At 42.5% G+C, this 14,889-nt stretch overlaps 1 protein-coding gene across 4 annotated transcripts in view; it reads left to right on the top strand.

Moving 5' to 3' along the window:
* The first annotated feature begins 4,624 nt into the window (after window positions 1-4,624).
* Stag2 (STAG2 cohesin complex component) overlaps window positions 4,625-14,889 on the top strand; it is a 139,762-nt gene continuing 129,497 nt past the window's right edge. For 2 of the 4 annotated variants that reach the window (XM_042269582.2, XM_076561506.1), the window contains exon 1: window positions 4,625-4,764. The gene's annotated coding sequence lies outside the window, so the exon portion shown is untranslated. Of the gene's footprint in view, window positions 4,765-5,602; window positions 6,135-14,889 lie in introns of those variants that run through there. The other 2 variants (XM_042269584.2, XM_076561505.1) reach the window with 2 other exon arrangements.

Genomic DNA, 14,889 nt, shown 5'->3' with positions numbered 1-14,889 from the left:
AAGGTGTGCACCATTACCGCCCAGCTTAGATCAGGTTTATAGATAATGGCTATTTCCTGTTGGTGTCACAGGTCAAAGGTCTACTCTAAGTATTGCAGCATCAGCCTCTTAGGCAACAAGGAATGATAGGGATCTTGGAAATTAGTCATATCTCTAAGGTCACGAAAATGACTGTAAGCTAGGAATTTGATGCACTTCTTTGATAAAGGGTACTTATCTTTCCACTGACAAGAGGTATTTTTTCTTTTGTTAGCAGTATGAATTTTTTTGAGACAAAAGTCTAGATATTTTGTTTAGTCTGGACTTGAACTCCTGTGCTCTTATGTCAGGCTCCTGTGTCTGGCTGAATATTTTTATTATATCTAAAAATTTTTAAATAGTTTAGTGCTCATAAACCCCTTCAAATACAATACAAAATGTCATGTACCCTTCATACAGCTTTGTTTAATGATAATCGTAACCATAACAACAGTGCCCTGTCAAAGGCAGGAAATTAACTTTGATACAATATTGCCAGCTCGTGTACATATTTGAATTTCGCCAATTTTTCCATGAAGTGGGTGTAGTTAGATGAAATTTTATTAAATATTTATATTTGAGTGATCGGCACAATCAGGATATACAGTTGTTCAATTACCACAAAGAAACTCCTTCATGTTACCTCTTAATAGGCATACCCGTTCCCCAAATCTTAGCTGTGTCAACTAGGAATCTACTGTGAACTGTAATTTTTGCCAGTTTAAGAACATTTTATAATGATATCATAGCACAACTTCAGTTTTTGCATTATTTGTGCATGTATGTGTGTACACATGGCACAGCACAGGTGAAAAAAAGAGACACTGCTGTGCGTGGTGGCATATACCTATAGTCCTAGCACTCGGAGAGCTCAGACAAGAGCAGTGCTAGGAGTTCAATGCAGCCTTGGGATCCACAGCAAGAACCGTTTGCAAACAAAACAAAAGGACCAAAAGGAACTGCTTACTGGTGCATGATATATTAATGCTTACATAAGGACTGGAAAGATGCCTAGTGGATAGACACCTGCTGCCAGGCCTAGTGACCTGACTTGGATCCATAGGGTGGAAGGAGGGGACTGTCTTCTGCAAGTTGTCTTCTGACTCCCACATACACATTGTAGTGTACATATGATTGCACACTCCCCCCTCCCCCCCAGATAAATGTAATCACCAAAACTTACCTAATTAATACTATACTTACTGAAAATAAGAGCAAGACCTGGTGGCCTATGCCTTTAATTCTAGCACTTGGGTTTTTTGTTTTGTTTTTTTGTTTGTTTGTTTCGAGACAGGGTTTCTCTGTGTGGTTTTGGTGCTTGTCCTGGATCTAGCTCTGAAGACCAGGCTGGCCCTGAACTCACAGAGATCTGCTTGGCTCTGCCTCCTGAGTGCTGGGATTAAAGGCGTGCACCACCACACCTGGCTAAATTCAACATTGTTTTATGTATTCATTAGCCATCTGTATTGTTCAGTAATTCAACTGTTCACAGCCTTTGTCCATTTTTTTAACTGAATTTTTCTTATTACTGACTTGTTAAGAGTTCCTTATATATTATGATAATTAGCCTTGTCATTCACATAGGAAATTTTTTCACACCTTATAGTTTACATTTTATCTTTGTTCATGTTATTGTGATATAAATTAAAACTTATACAAACTCAAATGTATGCAGCTTCATTAGGCTTCATGTGTAGAACATTGTTGGGAAATAGAAAATTACATAATTAATCATAATTGTGTAATATGTCCATGATATAATATTGGGAAGTAGACATGTGGGGTGCCTGAAAAATACTGGAACAAGAAAGTTGAATAGTCTGAGACTAGAAAAGTTTGGTGCTGTGTCATGGATTGACGGCACTCTTTGATGCACAAATATTCTGGTCTCTAGAAATGTACAGACTTCATTGTAACAGACAATCCTCTTGGTTTGTCAAACTCTAAATAAAACTTCAATAATTATTCCGGTGTCTCTTTCCAAATAGTCTTCTACTCACGGACATGTTACATAAAATTATGATTAAGTTGGTTTTAAGTCAGCAGACCTTTAATCCCAGCCCTTGGGAGGCAGAGGCAGAGGCAGAGGCAGGCAGATCTTTGAGTTCCAGGCCAGCCTAGTCTACAAAGAGAGTTCCAGAACAGCCAGGAGTACACAGAGAAACCCTGTCTTGAAAAACAAAAACCAAACCCAAACAAAAAACAAAAAACAACAAAAAACAACCCACAATAACAAAGACAGTTTTGTATCAGTGACACATGCTGTTAAATATTAGTATAAATTTGCTACAAAGTTAATTTCTGATATTATACTGGTTTCTAATTTTCAGTAGTATTTTTCACAAAATGAAAGCAAATTTGCAAAAGACAATTTTCAATTTTATTAAAAGCATAGCATTGTTCTTAATACCTCAGTTGCTACACAGACAACTTAGAACCAAATTTCTAACTTATCATAAAGCATGCCATATGCTATGTGCTGCTTGGAGCAGAATATCATTTCCTGTCCATACTAAAACAGCAAAGAATAAAACAGGAAATCACTTACCTACAACTGATACAAATTGACACAACTGAACTATTAATTACTGTACCATTGTTTGTCTATTAGCTCGGGTGGAATTTTGCTTTAACTGTAACATTTCCACTGCTCCCTACTTATGTTCTAGCTGCATCATTCAGAAACTCGAGTCTGTGAAAAACTGTGGAAAGTTCTACTCTAAAGAAGGTCTAGAAAAGAAATGGAAGTTGATTTTGAATGGTATGCCACTCCCTGGAGCTTTACGGGGAAGTAAAAATGTTTAAGGCTTTCTTTCTTTTTATTGGTATTTAGATGTTTCTGTTTAACTTTTATTGTGCATTTGATTAAATATACCATAACTCTTTTTATTAAGTTGCAGGAAAATAATAAGCTCAGTGGATAAAAGATCTAAGACACAGACAGGGAAGGAATGTAATGTAAAGAATGCAAGTAATCATCACATTGCATTAGGAGTGCCCTAAGATTTGTGATAGGGTGTGATGTCAGCTTACAATATTTCTCATTTGTCTTGTTACTAAATATGTTTGAAACAACTGAATTCTGAGGAAGATATTTCAATCAACATGTAAAAAAATGAAACAAACAGTTTTTAATCTGATGCTATTTTAGGTGGCTAGGATCTTCTGTAATAGCAACGGAGACACTGTAATTAATAGTTCTCTTCCTGTCCAAGAGAAGAGGAGCTTGGCAGGGACAGGCCATTCCGGAGTGTCCCTCACCCCCGCATAGAGAGCTCTAGGCAGTCAAAGGTTCAGTAGGGTGGACTGGAAATGAAATGGCAAAAAGAAAAAAAAACCCTCATAGTAAACACCCAAGGGTGATAAAGAGTCAAGGGAGTTGGAAAGAGGTCAAAAGGTCTTCTTGCACTTCAAAATATTTGTAGGAGGGATACGAGCAAGGATAAGGAACTTATTTGTTAACACTGTGGGAAGGACGCCTCCACAGAAGGCCAGTGTCTGCTAATCTTCGCAGGTCCCTTGCCAACTCTGTCCCTTACATGTGGATTTCATGTCACTCTGGCCCAGTCTGTTTTTCAGCCCCCTAAGTCTCCAATAAACCGGACTAGCCTAGCAGCCTAGTTCCCCGAGTCTCCTAGAATTTGAAGCTAGAGACCACATTTTCTCAGAACAGGAATCATCAGTTGAAAATCATGTAATTCCCCCCCCCCCCAACCGTCTTCCTGGTAAAGAGAATCAGCACCTTTCCCCCTCCCCCATACACTAAGCTAAAAAAACGGGTTGGAGGTAAACAAACAAAAATGCAAGCCATTGAATCCCGTTGGGATCAGGTGGCAGAGTTGGGTTCTTTTGGTGGGAAGTGTAGGTTGCGTAGGAAAGGGCCCGGAGGCCCCTGGCAGGGGTGGGTGTGTTGGAGGAGAGAGCTTCAAAGGGTGCTCGGCCTGGCACTCTGGGGCTGCGCAGGGGGGCGGAGGAGTGGGGCGATCGGGTGGCCAAGCCTTGGGATTCCCAGGGCCAGGCTCAGACGGACACTGCTGCTGGCCTGCGGGCGACCTCCTCCCTGGCGCCGCAGCCACAGCAGCCGTGGCCCCATCCAGTCCGCGCCGGGAGGAAGCGCGTCCCAACGAATGAGTAAGTGAGGCGCGGGCACGCCACCTTGTTTACCCCACTCGGCGGCGCGCCCCTGCGGGCGCCTAGTTCACAGGAGGCGTCAGAGACGCCGGAGCCGGGAGTCGGTCGCTCGCCATTGGTCGGCGACCAGGGAGGAGGCGGCTGGGTGGGAGGGCTGGGAGGCGCGCACTGCAATGGCAGCTCGCCGCCGCTAGATGCCGCTCCCCCCCAACGGGAGCTGGGCGCGGGTTGGTGGCCGACAGATGGCGCCTGCGCGTTCCATTCGCCTCCAAGTCGCCGAAGAGCGAACACCCCAAACAATCCCGAAGCGCCACCAAAAAAAAAAAAAAAAGAAAAAAAAGAAAAAGAAAAAAAAAAAAGAAAGAAAAAAAAGAGAGAGAGAAAAGAAAAAAAAACCCCGTCGGATCCGACCGCCACTTTCAAACCCCCCCCCCTCCCCACCGCTCTAGAACCGCGGGAGCTTCCGTCCCCGAGTAGAATTCAAGGGTGTAAAGAAGAGGAAGGGGGACAAAATTCTTGAAGCAGCCCAGGGGTGAAGAAGCCCCCGGCCTGAGAAGGAAGGAGTGGGGGAGGCCAACAGTCTCCTTGCTGCCTCTGTGTACGCTGAGGGGGGAGGTAAGTTATAAAATGGCGGAGGCGAAGCTTCTAGAAGTTTGGAGGGGCACCGGGAGGTGTGTGTGCTTGCGATCGGGCGAAGAGAGCGTGCGGCCGCGAGGGAGGAGCGAGGCCCGGCGCTCCGGGGCCATTTCGAGGCCCTCGGCGGGGGGCTTCCTCGGGCTCCGTGCGGGGCAGCCATGGACTGAGCGGCCGGGCCCCGGGCGGGCCCCGAGTCGTCGCCTCGCCCCCCGCGGCTCCCCCTGCCTCTCTTCTCCGCCCCCAAGTCGCTCCCCCAACACTTCCAAGGAACTTCCAGGGTCTCCCCCTACCCCTTCCCTGCCTACCTCCTCCCCGAGCCTCTTTTTGGAAGCGCAGGACGCTTCTTGGCGACTACCCTCGCTGAAGGTTTTTCTCTGGCTGCCCTCGCCCAACGCTCCCCCGGGGCCTCGGCGGACGGAGGGGGACCCCCCCCCCCCATGGGTGGCCCAAAATGGAGAACGCGCAGCGGCGCAAGATGGAGGCTCCGCGCCTCCGCGTAGCCTTCTGTGTGCCTTCCTCTCCTCCGGGGGCCTCTTAAGCAGCCTCGGGGGCAGAGAGCCCCCCAAAACTGGAGGTGGGGTGGGGGTGCCATCCGTAGTCGGGAGGGCCGGGGCGGGGGGGGGTGGGGAAGGAAAGGCGAAGCCGGGGAGGCCGCGGCCGGGTGTGTGTGTTGGGGGGTGGTGGCGGCGGCGGCGGCGGTGGTGGGAGAGCGCGCTGGGGTGGTGCGGGGAAGGAAGCGAGCAAAATGGTGGTGCTGGGAACCCGGGGGGGAGGGGAGGGCGAGCAGGCTTGTCTGTGTCTATTTGGGCCTCGGACCGAGGGAGGCGAGGGAAAATCTACTCTGCTCACACCCCTCCCTCGTCCCCCCTCCCTCCTCCCTTCCCCTCCTTCCTTCCCTCCCCTCCCCTCCCCTCCCCTCCCTCCCTCCCTCCCTCCCTCCCTCTCTTCCTCCCTTCCTAGAGAGGGAACAACATTCATGTGACGGGCCCCTCGGCTTCTCTCCCCCGCCCCATCATCTCCAGCGCGTGGTGGGGGAACTGCTTGGGCAAAGCGGTTGGCATCGATCTCTCCATCCTTTCCGAGGCCCCGACTTCGGTCAGTTTTCTTAGGGCACCAATTTTCGAGCTAGACCGGGGTCCGGTGGCGTCGGTCCCCTGCGCGTAGACCTTGCCCCGAAGGGGGCCCTGCCTGCCTGGCATGGGCGGAGGGGGGGGAAGGGCGGGAGTGGAAGGCTGTTTGTTGGGGGGTTTTGGCGCCACTTTTGTTTTAGTTTTAGTGCTGCTTTTTCGTTCCCACCCCCACCCGCGCTGTCTTTCTCAAGGCACGAACTGAGCTGATCCTTGCCCCAGGTAGGCAGCCTCTGTTTTCCCTCCACACTTTTATTCTTGCTTGAGGGCGACTTTCTCTTTTCTTCTCTCACGTATCCGGAGATCTGTGGACTGCAATTTTAGGAGGAAAAGGGTCGGCTGGGCCATGGGAGAGAGAAGGTGTGGGAAACAGCATCAAGTAGTTCCGCAAAACTTTGAGCCCCGTTCCCATTTTCTTCTGGCCTAGAATCGTAAACGTATTGTTGATTTCGGCCTTTTTTCCCCTTTCCCTCCCGCCGCGAGAATGTCTTGTTTTGCCTTTAGTTTTTTGTTGTTGTTGTTGTTGTTTTTTTTTTTTTTATAAAACGCTGTACTTCGACATTTAGTTTCTGCTTCTCCTCGGTGTTATATGTCATTTTATTTTTAATCCTCAACGGTAATGGGTTATCGTGTGATTTTTCGTGCTTTGGTGCTCGACTTGAATGTTTAATATTGCATTAGTAGTTTCATCCGGTCTGGGAGACTTTCTCCTCCGTGGCCTAGGATGTTTTTTTATGTTGTTGCCTCCCCCCTCCCTCTCCCTCCTCCTTTCTTCTGGATATAGTTTTTAAATTGAGGGTCATGTTTTTTGATTAAATGATTATTTCCAGCTTCTGTGCTATGTCTATCAGAAACTTTTGATCTGTGGGGTTAGGTTTAAGTAAAGGAGACGCTTGTGTTGGTTTGCAATGGTTCCTTAAAATGCGCGGGCCGCCTCCTTCTCGACCCCGGTGAAGCCCCATCTTCCCTTCACACTGGAGTGTAAATTCCGTACCCCCTTTCTCCCACGGACGGCCGTATTTCACAGCAGCCACACCCTGTATATATGTCTCTGTGGATTGGACTCATTATCAGCTTAATTTAGTGACTTAAACCACCATGATGGGACTTGCTTAAGCACGAAGCTTCTTTTCCTGTTCAGTCCTGGTGTTTAGTGTCGAAAGAGGAATAATCGAGGTTTCTTAATGAAACCTGGTGCGGTCCAAGCTTTGCCTTTTTTTCTGTTGTCTTTTTTCCTACTCCGGGCTGTTGGCGGTGTCAGCACCGCTGCTGGGGGCGGGGGGTGGAGGGGAGAAAGAGTCGGGTTACCGAAGTGCGTCATTCCTGGCTCTAGCAGGGCCTGCTCGGGAGCTTGCTGGTGTTTGTTACTGTCCTCGCAGCACTTTGCTGCCAACCTTCTCTCTCTGCGTATTGGTTAGGAGCAAAAGCAGGAGGCGGTCTCCTAATTCTGTCTGGAGCCCAGTGCGTTGCGTTTAAGGGTATATGTGAACTTATTATGTTTTTTTTTTTTTTGACGGCCCTGGAAAGTGGATACATTTCTGTTAACGACATACAATTCAGGTAGTTTGGTCTTGCTTTCATATATTTCTCAATGAACGGTGGGGGTTAATTTTGAATATTTTAAACCACTTACGTCAAAATGCCTGGTTTTCTTTCTACATTGATATCAATCTATAATTAGGGATCAGAAGGGCCAGTTAAGGCATAAGTGTTCAGCGGTTTTTCAAGTGGTTGAATTGTAATTTCATGACACATTATGTTAAATAGTCTGTTTTTTTCGGTTTTGAGATCAAGTGCTGCATGAATTCTAGCTAATTGCAAATGTTTAAGTTCATTTTCACCTCATTTCTATTTATCCTTCTAAAATATAATTTAAAATGTACTCATTGGGTCTTATGGGTGTGTTTAAAATTCTTAGAGATGGTCATTTCTGTTTTTAACTGAATTCTTGAATTTTACTATCTAGGGTTTGTGCAGGATGCTTTTATAGTAACATTGCAAGGTTTTTGACTTTTTAAGCAGGCTAGTTTGATACTTTTGTTGCCTTGGGGGTTATTCTCAGTGTCCTCACTGAGTACTTGTCTCTTCATTCTCTTTGAAGATAAGGAGAGTAGGAGGACAGAGAAGAAAGTGGCTGGGAGTTGATTATTGTAGCTAAATGAGTTCAGAAGGGCTCATTGTTCACTTGGTCTACGTTTGTATGTGCTTGGAAATTTCTGGAGTTGAGAAGAATTCTGAAGAAAAATTTACAAGTTTTTACATTTTGTGTTGATTTCTTTCTATTTACATATCTAAGTTATTTACACGAAACCTAGGCTTGTGTGGAGGTAATTACATAATACCTAGCATACTAACTTTCAAAAACGATTGAAGCAAGCAGTATAGGGAAAGCAACATAAATTCCTTCCTACAAATTAGACTGTAAGTGTAACTTAGTCTCAGCGTGCTCTACTTTTACTTTCCTTTTGATTCTTTTCTTTTTTTTTTTTTTGAAAATAGGAAATTCCATTTGTAGATTCAGAGAATTCTTCTTGGTGTCTGTTTCATTAAGTTGGAGTTGCAGTGAGTCAGTATGAGAGGGATTTACTATTAATAGGAGGGGCTTTGGCAGTTAGAGTAAGCGACAGGGGAAGGGATTGAGGTGCCATAGGGAGCATACCCGGGAGGAAGATTGACATGGCTGAATTCCGTTTCAGTGTTGGTTGTTTAATGACTAGGTAGAGAAGTGGATTGGGAAAGAAATGTACTTATTAGCCATTCCTTCCCACTGTGAAGTAAGTGTGGTATTTATTATAAGGTATCTGAGACTGACAGTCTGGGTAGAGAGGGTTCTTCTTTTGAAACCAATAGGAAATTGAATGTTTACATATAACATGATGTACCCTCCCCAACAGTCTGCTGTTCTAACTACTTAAAAGTTGATAGGAAAAATATTTCAATGTTTTCTTTTAAGAACATTTTCAATATTGCCGTCAGCAATAAAAGTGCAATTAAAATTAAGACCCTTGGTTTCCTTTAATTAGGATATTTGCTCCCAGAGTCCAAGGTAAGTGTTTTGCTTTCTGAAGTTTGGTGTTATTCTGTATCAGGCTTACTTTGTTCTTCTGTTAAATGCATTTTTGAATATCTGTTAAAGTTCTGAAGGGAATCCAAAGCAATGGATATTTTATTTTTTTCTTTTTGGTAAAATTTATTCCCTAGTTATTATAGAAAAAATTTCCCCCAGTCTGGGAGCAAACATTTTTTAACTGTTATCATTACTTCATATCATTATTTTTTACAAGGATGTTAAGAGAAGGCAGATTCCTGGCTTTAAATTTTTATTCCTATGCAAATATTCTTAAGTAGATGGTGAAGATGTGGCATCAGATTTGGTTTCTTGTGGTGAGGCAGTAGCTAAACTACCAAACCAACAGATTATGAGTTTGGGTAGCCCTGAAGTTGATTTTGGATTTTTAAAGTCCAAATGTGAAAACAATTAATGGAATTCAACATTTTTTTTTTTTATCATTTGTATTACGTAAAATTGGGGGTTTGGTCTAGGATTAGGCTCAAATCTCTTTGGGAATACAAGTTCAGAGGTAAAACTATGTCATGGTCATGTGGTGATACGGCTTTCACCAAAATATTGCGCACCCTAATAAACTTATCTGGGGTCAGAGAATAGAACAGCCACTAGATACAGAAGCCAGAAAATGGTGGCACACACGCCTTTAATCCTATCACTTGGGAGGCAGAGATCTGCCTGGATCTCTGAGTTCAAGGCCACACTGGAAACAGCTAGGCATGGTGACTCACACCTTTAATACCAGGAACTGATGGCAGAAAGCAGAAAGGTATATAATGCGTGAAAAACCAGGAACTAGAGCTGGTTAAGCTTTTAGGCTTCTGAGCAACAGTTCAGCTGAGATTCATTCTGGATAAGGACTCAGAGGCTTCCAGTCTGAGGAAAGAGGATCAACTGAGGAACTGTCGAGGTGAGGAAGCTGTGGCTTGTTCTGCTTCTCTGATTTCCCGGCATTTACCCCAATACCTGGCTCAGGTTTGATTTTATTAATAAGACATGTTAAGATTCATGCTACATGGTCACTTTAGTAATGTTTAATATTCTGCATGCTTAACATAATCACCACAGCCCTATGGGAATGTTGTAAACAGTGGGTAGAATTTTTGTTTTGCTTCCAGTTCTTTGTGATAGATGCAACACTCCAGTTTTTGATGTTGAAAGATTATTTTTGAACCTAAGGTTTATATTAAATGTACAGTTTGTTGCTTAGAGGAGCACTATTTTGGAGCCTGGCTAATAAATAGCAAAGGAAAGGAATAGTCCCAATTAGCAATGCACTGTTAGTGTAGTTCTAGTTAGCTATTAGTGTATATTGAAATGTGATCGTAGGGGAATAAAAAGAAGCCAGAGAATCACACCATTTAGAAACACTTTGCATTTTTCTTTTTAGTTTTCTACATTTAATATTTATGCTCAGGGATTTTCGTGTGTAGTTCCATACTGTGCCTGTATAGTAATTCTTTATGTACTTGTCTGCCACAAATGGTAGATTTTGCATGTTCTGGTGGCAAAGATGAAGAAATAAAATTGTCAGTTTGCTTTTTCAGTCTCCTGAAGTGCATTTTTTGCATTTAATTTAACTAAATACTCTATTTTTCTGCATAAGTAATGTGGTTTTGTGGACTGGGTTTTGTGTATATGAATTAAAAAATGGTACATCTTTATTAGCTTCTTTGCTCATCAGTTACCAGAAAAATTTCCTCCTGAATAGGGTTATTAATACATGTTTACTGTACTTCTTTGCTACTGATTAGTAGACACCAGGATGTTAGTGTTGCCAGGCATAGTGGCTCACACCTGTAATCCCAGCACTTGGAAGGCTGAGGTGGAAGGATTGCTGTAAATTTGAGGCCAATTTGGGATACATAGTGAGTATCAGACCAGCCCCCGCCCCCCCAACTTTGTAAGATCCTATCTTGAAAGAAGAGAAAGTTAAGAGATTAATCACATTGCTTTGTTCTCCTCTCTGCAGCGAAGGTGGATCCAATGGTCTCTTTGCTTGTTTGTTTATTTTCAGACAGAATCTCCTTCTATAGCCCAGGTAGCCAGCTCTCAGATGTGTGATCCTTCCTCTTGAGCCTTCCTAGTGCTGGGATTTTGGACTTTTTGCTGCCATGCTTGTGTTATTTTAATTGAAAAGTACATGATTAGACTTGACAAACTAAAGAGATTTCTGTAACCTCTCAATAACTTCATGTAAAACTCAAAAATAAAATTCCTTTTAAAATTAAGCTTCAAGTACATTTTCATTGAGTGTTTAAGGCTGGAACGTTGAGCTCTCTTTATATTTTTGTAAGAATAACTTTGTAATAGAGTGTGATCTGTAATTTTTGAAATCTGAGCTGCTCTAAAAAATAATTTCAATGTATTTTGGGTTTCTTTCGGATTATTAGTATTTCATTTTATGTGTGTGAGTGTTTTATCTGCATGTAAGTATGTGTACTGCACGTGTGCTTGGTGCCTGAGGAGGCCAACAGAAGGTGTTGGATCCCTTGGAACTGGAGTTACAGAAGGTTGTAAGGTGCTATGTGGGTGCTGGGAATTGAACCTGGGTCCTGTACAAGAGCAGCCAGTGCTCTTAACCACAGAGCCATCTCTTTAGCCCCTTGGGTTCCCTTTGAGTGTCAGAAACTATGTTTTAATATGAATCCCCTCATAAACTTTGCAATATGTCTTTCAAAGGATGTTTTAAAGATGAGGAAGTTGAGGTTCTAGATAATAGTAAATGACTTTCCCCAAATCACACCTTGATTAATGTGACCTCAAATCCTTTTTGCTTTTTGGTTGTTAAACTCAGGTGTTTCTCTTACCGAGTTTAGGTCTGCAATCCTCATTGCTTTAATTTTATTTATAAGGTGAAGATTTTTTCATATATAATACAAGATAATTACAGATCTTTGTTCATGGTCAGGTGAGTTGCTCTAAGGTGAAAGTTCTGTTTGGAGGCCAGTGAGATGGCTGGCTGGGTAAGGACAGCTTGCTCCCAAGGCTGCTGACCTGTGTTCTGTCTCTGCAGCCCTCATGGTGGAAGGAGAGAACTGACTTTTGCAAGTTGTTCTCTGAATTTGTACACATGCACCATGGGATGCCCCATATGCTCCTCCCCCCAAAGAGATAAAGGTAAAAAAACTGAGACAGGGTTTCACTATATAGCTCTGGCTCACCTGGAATTTGTGTGTAGACCAGGTTTGTTTTAAACTTCAGAGGTCTACCTGCCTCTGACTCCCATGTACTGCACCATACCTGTTGGTAAAGGTTTAGCTAAAAAGATTAAAGAGGTTCAGTTTTTTTTTCCAGACAGAGTTTCTCTGTGTAACAGTCCTGACTGTCTTGGAACTAGCTCTGTAGACCAGGCTGGCCTTGAACTCACTGATATCTGCCTGCCTCTGCCTCCTGAGTGCTGGGATTAAAGGTGTGTGCCACCACTAACTGGCTTCTATATTTTATTTTAAGCTAATAATAAAAGTAGTTGAAATCTGAGTTTTAATATTGCTTGAGTATAATCACCAAAATTCATGGAATGTTAAAGTCTTGATGTGAGCAAAGGTTTCTATTTTCTATGATACATAGAATAGTTACACATTTTTAAAAATTCTTTGTCATTTATGCTGTGTATGTCTAAGGATAGTTTCTGAGTCATTCAGCTTGTTTAGTGGTTAGATTTTAATTAGAAAATTTAGTCTAGGGGGGCTGGAGAAATGGCTTAGAGCACCCATTGCTCTTGCTGAGGACCTAGGTTCCCAGCACCCACAGGGTGCCTCACAACCATTTTTAACTGGGGATTCCAACATTGTCCTCTGACCTCTGAGGGCAGTGGACACACTTGTGGCATACATACAGGCAAAACAGTCAGATACATACAATAAACAAACAAATAAATAAATAAAATGTAAAAACTAGGATACTCTAATAAGACTCTGCTTTTCATAAACTTGAGAATTTTTCTTACCTGAAGAAATTCTAGATGTTCGTTTAGTGAAGATGAGGCAAAATTAAATATAAAAGTATAATATGTACTCTGTGTGCTTGTGTACATGTGTGCGCATGCACTTTTCATGGTCATGAGTCAAATTTATGTACTTTATATTGATCATTCCCTTAAACTTCATCTTCAGAAAATGATTTTTTGAGGTGATGAGCATTCTTCTTTGACTCAGACTCTTTGAGTATTTTCATTCATATTTTCTCTTTGTATTCCATTAATACCAACAACTAATGTTCCATGACAGAATTATAACCCAAGGTGCCCATTGCATGCAAAGTATTTGTTTCTCCTATTTATCTGGAAAAAAGATAGGTTCAAGATTTAATATTCTTCAGTTTTCTGAGTTCTGTAGTTAACCTGAAGAACTTTGGTTACAATTGTTACTAGTATATTGAGCCTTGATTGGACTGTAAGCAGATATTTCTTTTCATAGTTATTTTCTTGCTAATAATTGTGATATAGCCTCTTAAAAAATTTTGTAGCCGGGCGGTGGTGGCGCACGCCTTTAATCCCAGCACTCGGGAGGCAGAGGCAGGCGGATCTCTGTGAGTTCGAGGCCAGCCTGGGCTACCAAGTAAGTTCCAGGAAAGGCGCAAAGCTACATAGAGAAACCCTGTCTCAAAAAACCAAAAAAAAAAAAAAATTGTGTGATAAATGTCAGTAGAGTTGATGATATTGCTATTTCTCTGACAAATTGGTTAGTGGTTGGTGGCACACACCTTTAATCCAAGAATTTGGGAGGCAGAGGCAGGTGGATCTCTGTGAGTTCACGGCCAGCTTAATCTACAGCGCCCGAGTTCAGGACAACCAGGGCTGTTAAACAGAGAAACCCTGTCTCAAAAAACAAACAAAAAGTTGAATGTGGAAAGTTAAATGCATAATTTTATTTGTAAGAAGGAATAGTATAGGAACATTTTATTACATAATTAAAAAATCTTTTCTAAAAAGACATTGATAGTAACTAATAATAACTGAATTCACTATATGCCAGGTACTATTACAAATACTTCACATGTATTACGATACTCAACTTCATAATCCTATGAGGTATTACAGCTACATGGTTCATTTTTTCCCTGTCTCTCTTTCTTTCTTTCTTTCTTTCTTTCTTTCTTTCTTTCTTTCTTTCTTTCTTTCTTTCTTTCTTTCTTTCTTTCTTTCTTTCTCTCTCTCTCTCTCTCTCTCTCTCTCTCTCTCTCTCTCTCTCTCTCTCTCTCTCTTTCTTTCTTTCTTTCTTTCTGCCTGTCTATGCCTTCCAAATGTGCTACAATGCCTGACCTATAGGGCAAGGTATTTTATGTAAGTCTACACTAGCCTAGAACTCACTGTTGAATCCAGGCTGGCCTTGAACTGAAGTCATTGTGATCTTCCCTTTTCATCCTGAGTGCTGGAGTTAAAGGTATGAGTTACCATACCCTGCCAAACTAGGATACTTTTGAGAATAAGAGAGGGCATTAATCAGACAGCATGCCGGGATAAGAGCATAAACTAGGACCATCCCAGAGAAACTGGGATATTATGATGACCCTAATTAATAGACCCTTTTCCAGAAGAGGAAACATGAAGGCCTAGTAACTTGCCCAATTAGTAATTGATAAGAAGGGATTCCAAACCCCTATAGAGGTTTATATGGGTATGAAAGTGATTTAAATTACTTTAAATTGCTGTAATCAGAGAGTTTGCTAATTTTTATTCTGGGGTAAGGTTTTTTTTTTTTTTTTTTTTTTTTTTAGTTTTTTTTTCCTTTTCTTTTCTTTCCTTTTTCCTTTTTTTTTTTTTGAGACAGGGTTCTCTGTGTAGCTTTGGAGCTTGTCCTGGATCTCACTTTGTAGACCAGGCTGGACATAGAACTCACAAAGATTTGCCTGCCTCTGCCTCCCCAGTGCTGGGATTAAAGGCGTGTACCATCACTGCCCGGCATTGGG

The sequence above is a fragment of the Peromyscus maniculatus genome, chromosome X (assembly GCF_049852395.1).
Source record: "Peromyscus maniculatus bairdii isolate BWxNUB_F1_BW_parent chromosome X, HU_Pman_BW_mat_3.1, whole genome shotgun sequence".
Taxonomy (NCBI): domain Eukaryota; kingdom Metazoa; phylum Chordata; class Mammalia; order Rodentia; family Cricetidae; genus Peromyscus; species Peromyscus maniculatus.
The sequence above is the reverse complement of the archived record's forward strand: the minus strand, read 5'-3'. Positions and strand labels throughout refer to the sequence as shown.